Below are 8214 nucleotides of genomic sequence, written 5' to 3' on the forward strand. Positions count from 1 at the left end.
TATAAGAGTGTGTCTAAGTGCTTGTCTTCCTGTGATATACCTCTAGCCCCTGTAATCTAACCTTTCCTTACGAATATAATTGAGAATCGAAACATTGGTGTCTGTCATTATAACCCAGCCGGGTGTCTTCTTTTTCCTTATTGAGCCAGCGTGGCGCGGCTTCGTCAACGTTCGGGTACAATCGGGTAATTTGTGCGGACACGACGGCCATTCCGCTCGGCCCACCTTAACATCAAAGTCGTGTCTGTAACAATATATATATATAAATATATATATATATATATATATATATATATATATATATATATATATATATATATATATATATATATATATATATATATATACATGTGTATATATATATATATATATATTATATATATATATATATATATATATATATATATATATATATACATGTGTATATATATATATATATATATATATATATATATATATATATATATATACAGTACATATATATATACAGTACAGATATATATACAGTACATATATATATATATATACAGTTCATATATATATACAGTGCATATATATACAGTGCATATATACAGTACATATATACAGTACATATATACAGTATATATATATATATATATATACAGTACATATATATATTACAGTACATATATATATACAGTACATATATATACAGTACATATATATATATATACATGCACACATGCACAGGGTGTTCACAATAACACAAATAATAACAGCAATATTACTGCTATAACGGTTAGAATATACTGTTCATACCAATAATGGCAAAGATGAGTTATATCTATAAAAAATAATGATGATACTAACAAATATAGGAACAATAATTAAAATAATATATTACTGAGCATTTACCTGTGTCACTGCCAAGTGGAAGCAGTTTTGGGACAAGCAGTGATGATGAAGAACAATGTATATAGCAAGACCCAACCATGTCTCTCCCCAAAATTGGGGGGAGGAGGGATAACAAACCAGCTCTCACCTAATCAATTACTACAGGTAGCTAGGAATATAAATTAAAATTGACTCCTCCCATGCTCCTCTAGACAGAAAAAGCTGAAGAAAGCAACCAAGAAAAGCTACAGAAAGTAAGCCCTTTGCTGTTTTAAACTCTACCCAAGTTCCTGTACAGTTGCAAAACATTCACAAGTAGCAGTACATGAGAATCCCATTGCTGCACACCTCAGCCACCAGATCGGTTTCAGCCCTTGTTGGTGAGTCATCAATGACAGCATAGACAGTGCGTATATATAGATATATATATATACATTATCGGAAACCATCTATAAATATAAATAAATATTGAAGTGTTACATATAAATTAATACGCATTTCACATTTCATAAACGTAGACATTGTGATATGTATAGATACTAGATATATACATTGTGATTGATGTGAAGGATTCCTTCATGAATTTAGATGATAATGATCTAATCACATGATGTTTGCTGTGGGTTAGATGTGTGCGGATCCTTTAATCTGTTTAACACACTTAGATCGAGGGAAACAGTTTAAAATGAATTACAAAACACCCTCAAGAAAATATTTTCCTTTGAGCGCCCCCCATCAGTGCCGGAAATGTGCAGGAGTCAGACGAGCACGAGTCGTTTTTCACTGCAGCCGTCTGCGGTTAACAATCCATGCCTTCACTTCTCAATTCCCAATACCACAGCAAAGGGGATTTCTCATCGTCGCATTCCCATCATACACGCTCAACCATAAACCCCCCGAGCCACTTTTAATGCGTCATTGCCAATTCGTTATTGCATACGTCAGCTAGTAAATCTCTCTAACGAGAGGATGCATCTTCAATTTGCCCCCGTATTGGGAAATGTTCGTACTTCAAGCCTGAGAGCCATTTATCCTCATGCGTTTCTCAATCACCCTTTAATTTTCTTTGTAACTCACTTCACAATGAAGTCGAGGTAGTCAGAACCCAAAGTCAAGTGACAATCACAAAAACTGGTGTAACCTCGCATACTTGTCGATTCAAATGAACCAAGTTAGTCGATTGATGTTTAATTCTAGAAGGGCACTCGGTAGAGAACATACCTCCACCTGGTGAACAGTTTACGTTTTGTATCCCACAGATAGGCCGGATCTGGATTCGGACCTGAAGCAAAATCGAATCGGCTTGTTCTTGTCACCTACCCAACTCATCCAACAAGTTTATTCATAACTCGTCCATAACTTTTTTAAACATATGATATATCACTTTTCACCTGTGCTCTCAATGGGGAAGAATCACTTAAAAATTAAATATTTATTGTAGCCGAATCCATATTCAGATCTTCACCAAAATCGAAAGTATTATTCCTTTTCATACACACAACCGGTCCAACAAGTGTCGTCCAAATCCGTCCACAACTTTTTGAGATATCCTGCTATGTATAATTTTTGGTCATATCACTCAATGGTGAAGAATCAATAAAAAAAATTAAATAATTTTCATATCCGAATCCATGTTCAGATCTTCACCAAAATCTAATCGAATCGTCCTTGTCAGACACTCAACCAACCTGTCCACCAAAATTCGTCCAAATCTGTCCACAACTTTTTGAGATATCCTGCTATGTATAATTTTTGGTCATATCACTCAATAGTGAAGAATCACTTAAAAATTCTACTAGCTTGATCCGGATCCGGATCTTCACCAAAATTTAAGTAATTATTCTTTATCACACACACAACCTGTCCAACAAGTTTCGTCCAAATCCGTCCACAACTTTTTGAGATATCCTGCTATATATGTTGGTTTTAGCCTTATCTCCCAATGGTGAAAATTCACTTAAGAAATTAAATAACTCATATCCGAATCCACATTCAGATCTTCACCAAAATCGAATCTATTTTGTCCGTGTTAGACACCCAACTGGTCCACCAAGTTTCGTCCAAATCCGTCCACAACTTTTTGAGATATCCTGCTATGTATCGTGTTTGGCCCTATCTCCCAATGGTGAAGAATCACTTAAAGAATTATACTAGCCAGAACCGGATCTTCACCAAAATCGAATCATTTCGTCCTTGTTAAATACGCTACATCTCTGCCAAATTTTGTGCGAATCCGTCAACAACTTTTTGAGATATCTTAATCACAAACGGACAGACAAATGGACAGACAAACAGACAAATGGACAGACAAACAGACAGACAGACAGACAGGGGTGAAAACATGGCATCCATCCTCCTTTGGTGGCGGAGGTAACAAGTCATAAACTCTCGAGAAAACACGATGTATATATATATATGTATATATATATATATATATATATATATATACATACACATACACACATGTATATTTCTTTACTAATAAGAGCAAGGGCTACCTGGCACTGCACGGCTGGGGGTGCTTTTCCCTGCGGTGGTTTCTAGATGTGTTGACATTGAAAAGTGATGGAGTTATTGGCCTCATGGTGGTTAACTTTTGCCTGTGGGTCGGCATCAGCACCGCCAGAACCCACATCCCAATATACACTTTTAGCGGCCTTCTGTGGCCTCAAAACGGACGTCAAGGCCAACGAGCTGTACCTTAAAACCTTGCCCAGGTTCTGAAGTACCTACGCCCAAAGACTAAGGCCTCCAGGTGCTACAGTTTGGCCTGGAAAGAATAACATACAAACACACAGACAAATGCTTGATAATATCATATATATATATATATATATATATATATATATATATATATATATATATATATATATATATATATATATATATATATATATATATATATATATATACATATATATATATATATATATATATACAGACTTGGCATTTAATATGGAATATTTTTTTTTTCTTGACTTGGGTTTACTTTCTTAACTCAGTATATCAATCTGGTGAGTTTATTTTACACTTTGGTGATTTATTTGTTAAAAGAACCATGTCACTGATTGTCTGTCGCAGCAAGAAGTCAACAACAGGATTATATCACAGGTGGCGTGGCAAAATGTACGGACAGGTGCATTTGTTGATTGGCTTCACAGTTGGGGATACAAGGGTTGTTGCGTTTTGTATTAGTGGAAAACAACTGCTGCTCGTCTCCAAAAGTTATTGCCGCTTCCTCTGGAGATGGTCCGTCAACTCGACAATGCTGTTTGTCATGGAGTGGTGGCTTTACGAAATTACGGCATGAAACAGTGTGCTATTGCTCGGCAGTATGGCATCACTCAAGGTCAGGTGTCAAAGATCCTGAAACGAAATGCTCAGAGGGGTGTCCCTACTCCAATACCGAGGCCAGGACGTCCCCGCAGAACAACAAGGAGGGATGATCGCCAGCTGCACCGGTTAGTCCGCAATGGCCGTACCAAGTCAGCTAATCGGCTTAGGGCTGAGTGGCAGCAACTGACAAATGTGCCTGTATCCAGAAGGCTAGTCAACCAACGACTGGTTCAAGCAGGCTATCGTGCCAGGCGTCCCCTGAGAAAGCCACGCCTGACCAAACAACACCACCAGCGCCGATTGCAGTGGGCCAGAGAGCACCGTCAATGGCAGCCAGGACACTGGAATCAGGTGATCTTCAGTGTCGAGTCTAGATTTCTGGTCTATCGTCAAGATGGCCGCGTCCGAGTGCACAGACAAGTGCATGAAGCCTACAACAAAGATTGTATAGTGCCAAGAGTCCAAGTTGGAGGTGGTGGGGTGACCGTTTGGGCTGCTTTTCATGCAGGGGGCAAAACTGACCTGGTTGTTCTGAATGGAAACCTGAACCAGTTCAAGTACAGGGCCATTCTGGAAGAAACATTGCTTCCATTTGCTCGTGCAGCCTTTTGAGGAAACTTTGTCTTCCAAGATGACAATGCACGGCCTCATCATGCTCGCATGATCCAACACTTTCTTGCTGACCGTGGTGTAGAGCATATGGAGTGGCCTGCCATGTCCCCGGATATGAATCCGATAGAGAACTTGTGGGCAGAATTAACGCATCAAATCGACCACTTGGACCAGCAGCCGACCTCTGTGCGTGAATTGCAGCAGGCTATTGTCACTGCATGGCAAGCGATTCCTGTCCAAACCTTGGCAAATCTCATGAACAGCATGCCTCAACGTGTACGTGCTCTCCTGAATGCTCGTGGGGGTTACACGAAGTACTGAACTGTAATTTTACTGTCCGTAATCCCAGCCGTAATTTAACTTTTGTTTTTGTTCAAAAATTTTTTTGGCTAATGTGCAAAATAAAGAGATACATCTGGAAAACGTACAGAAGTTTAACACAGTACTGTCCATGAATTAAGTTCGATATCAGTTTACATCACTTTCAAGGATCAATTTGTTTGTTTCGAAATGTCAAATGTGGTTTTTGTCTCTTTTAAAGGTCACATTAACAAAATCTAGAATAATTTCAACATAATTCCAATGAACTTTTGGTTCTAAGACATCTTGAAAAGTAAGTTCACCCCCACAAAAAAAATATTCCATATTAAATGCCAAGTCTGTATATATACACATATATACGCGTGACTGCAGCAACTCAATATAATAAATAAAGTTTCACCAGAAGGAAACCCAACCACATGTTCTCGACAGATGCTATTTCGGCACCAAATTATAACCCACAGTAACTTCAAAAGCGATGAGACAGATTTACAAAAGACCCAGAGACCCTTATGTCAGGAACTTCATTCTCGAAGATATATTGCTGCCTTCGTTCATTATACCTTCCACCTAACCCACCGTACCCCTACCTTTCAGTATAGAAACAAGTTTTAGTGCATTGCTTGATCATTTCTATCAATCCAATTCTTTCATGGATGGAGATGTGAATGAAAGAAGAATTCTCAAGGGTAAACAGAGCAGGCCGGTTTCTATGAGATGAGCTCTTTCGCTAAGAATGAAAGTTCAGTGAACCCTGATAACCGCAACATATTATATAGACCACGAGTTCATTCTCAAATCAACCGGCTAAATAAGTTTCGTCATACTATATAAGGGAGCAGCGGTGAGCACCTTTACATTTTGTACAGGTATAGGTTACCTCTTTTAGACTATAGAGTATCTCTGTAGAAAAGGCATACCTAATGACTACCTGCATGATCGGTGATACCAGTCAGACCAAGAGACATCAACCAATTGCCCAAAGGCTCTTCCTTCTCATTATTTTCAATCACCCCCTTCCCCACCCCCACCACTACCCCCAACGGTACAGACCTCTCTCCGCTGCAGTACTGTCCATGAATTAAGTTCGATATCAGTTTACATCACTTTCAAGGATCAATTTGTTTGTTTCGAAATGTCAAATGTGGTTTTTGTCTCTTTTAAAGGTCACATTAACAAATCTAGAATAATTTCAACATAATTCCAATGAACTTTTGGTTCTAAGACATCTTGAAAAGTAAGTTCACCCCCACAAAAAAAAAATTCCATATAAATGCAAGTCTGTAATATAACAAATATCATGTTTTCTTACTTGGTGCCAAGACATAAAGATTGCTTCATTTTCCAACCCTCGAGCAGCCCACCTACAGCTGGCCATGGGAAGTACCCGGCATTGCTGGGCGAGGGAAGGGAGGGGAGGAGGATGGGGAGGGGGAGGAACGGGGGAGGAGGGGAGGAGAGGGTGGGGAGGGGAGAAGAGGGGGGGAGGGGAGAAGAGGGGGGAGGGGAGAAGAGGGGGGAAGAGGGGGGGAGGGGAGAAGAGGGGGAGGGGAGAAGAGGGGGGGAGGGGAGAAGAGGGGGGGAGGGGATATGAGGGGGGAGAAGAGGGGGGGGAGGGGATAAGAGGAGGAAGGGGGAGAGAGGGGAGAAGAGGAGGGAGGGGGAAGGGAGGGGAGGAGGAAGGGGAGGGGAACGGGAGGGGAGGGGAGGGGAATGGGGGGAGGGGAGGAGAGGTGGGGGGGAGGGGAGGAGAGGGTGGGGGGGAGGGGAGGAGAGGGTGGGGGGAGGGGAGGAGAGGGTGGAGGGGAGGAGAGGGTGGGGGGGAGGGGAGGAGAGGGTGGGGGGGAGGGGAGGAGAGGGTGGGGGGGAGGGGAGGCGAGGGTGGGGGGGAGGGGAGGCGAGGGTGGGGGGAGGGAGGAGAGGGTGGGGGGGGAGGAGAGGGTGGGGGGGAGGGGAGGAGAGGGTGGGGGGAGGGGAGGAGAGGGTGGGGGGGAGCGGAGGAGAGGGTGGGGGGGAGGAGAGGGTGGGGGGAGGGGAGGAGTGGGGGGGGAGGGGGAGGAGTGGGGGGAGGGGAGGAGAGGAGGGAGGGGGAGGAGGAGAGGGGAGAAAGAGGGAGGGGCAGGAGGCGAGGGAGGGGGAGAGGGGAACGGCTAGCTTGGCAAGCGATAGCAGGATTTTTACTTTTATTTTTACCTCAATGAGGGCTATATATATAGTCCGTGCTTGGAGCCTTCAAGTTTCAACATAAAGTTTTTTATGAAAAATAATGCAGATGTATAACAATCACCAATGCAAGTTCAGAAATGAATGCAGATCCTTTACTTTGCGATACAAACGCAATTCCCGCCATTTCCACTCACGATCAAGGCCTCCAGAGCGATCGCGCCTCTTCTTCCTCCTTCAACTTCGTCTCACTCTCACTTCTTTCACTCAAAATGCATGAAATTCTGCCACATGAAATTATGTAGAGGCCTCGTCGGGGGGATATAAGGTAGATAAGTAAGGGCGTTGTAACAGAAGATTCAAAATAAACGTAGAAGCCCAAAAGGAAATTGGAGCTATTCTGGACCCACAGCCAAACCCGACAAACCATTGCAATACACCCCGAACGTCTAGCGCCACCACAAACTACACCATGGAATTGCAGCTGGCGCGGTTTTTTAAACCATTGATATTAAAATAAAACGTAGCCTAAAACCACCGGGATTTTATGCTGATTCCGAATCTGTGTCCAAAACTTTTCTCCGATGTGTAGTTCTTGAGTTTTAAGCAGACATTCAGACAGACACACACATACACACACAGACAGACACTCCTCCTTTATATATAGAGATATAATATATATATATATATATATATATATATATATATATATATATATATATATATATATATATACATATATACATATATACATATATACATATATATATATATATATATATATATATATATATATATAATTACATATATACAAACTCGTATTTACATTGATTGTCGTGTTGCCAGGATTACGATCCCCAGTGACAGATGGCTGACCGAGCTTTAACTCCAGGGCGTATACCTAAAACTATGGCGGTGTTTTCTCTT

At 41.3% G+C, this 8214-nt stretch overlaps 1 protein-coding gene across 1 annotated transcript in view; it reads right to left on the reverse strand.

Moving 5' to 3' along the window:
- Positions 1 to 6188, reverse strand: part of LOC144892290 (collagen alpha-1(XII) chain-like) — an 89487-nt gene extending 83299 nt beyond the window's left edge. Inside the window, exon 1 of the mRNA XM_078778126.1 lies at positions 6178 to 6188. The gene's annotated coding sequence lies outside the window, so the exon portion shown is untranslated. The remainder of the gene's footprint in view (positions 1 to 6177) is intronic.
- Positions 6189 to 8214: the final 2026 nt, after the last annotated feature.

The sequence above is a fragment of the Myxine glutinosa genome, chromosome 5, assembly GCF_964187855.1.
Source record: "Myxine glutinosa chromosome 5, kmMyxGlut1.1, whole genome shotgun sequence".
NCBI classification, from domain to species: Eukaryota; Metazoa; Chordata; class Myxini; order Myxiniformes; family Myxinidae; genus Myxine; species Myxine glutinosa.